Source organism: Myotis davidii, unplaced genomic scaffold, assembly GCF_000327345.1.
Source record: "Myotis davidii unplaced genomic scaffold, ASM32734v1 scaffold663, whole genome shotgun sequence".
Lineage (NCBI taxonomy): Eukaryota > Metazoa > Chordata > Mammalia > Chiroptera > Vespertilionidae > Myotis > Myotis davidii.
Window position 1 is genome coordinate 3,233,821 of NW_006295816.1, and position 300 is coordinate 3,234,120.

The window sequence follows — 300 nt, forward strand, 5'->3', positions numbered from 1 at the left end:
AAAGGGTAAGGGTATAGGGGGATACGTGTTAATGGGGAAAAAATAAAACCCTAGATAAAAAGCTCATCACCCCAAAATACTTTTAAAATAGACCGTCTTAGGAGTTAATACATGATAGGAATAGAATTATATTCCTTAGCGCAGAGATGCATAAACAAAAACATAAGACTCTCATTCTATGATTGGGTATTTTAAAGTCTCATGTTAATGAATTACCCTAAGAAACTTCTATGAACGACTATTACTACTGAAAATAAAAACATCACTTTTGCTTGAAATCTAAATTGACTTGTTCTCCTT

General features: G+C 32.0%; 1 protein-coding gene across 1 annotated transcript in view; it reads right to left on the reverse strand.

Annotated features, from left to right (window-relative positions):
• The window catches only part of ARL8B (ADP ribosylation factor like GTPase 8B), a 24,050-nt gene that overhangs the window by 4,189 nt on the left and 19,561 nt on the right, over nt 1-300 (reverse strand). The window lies entirely within an intron of this gene.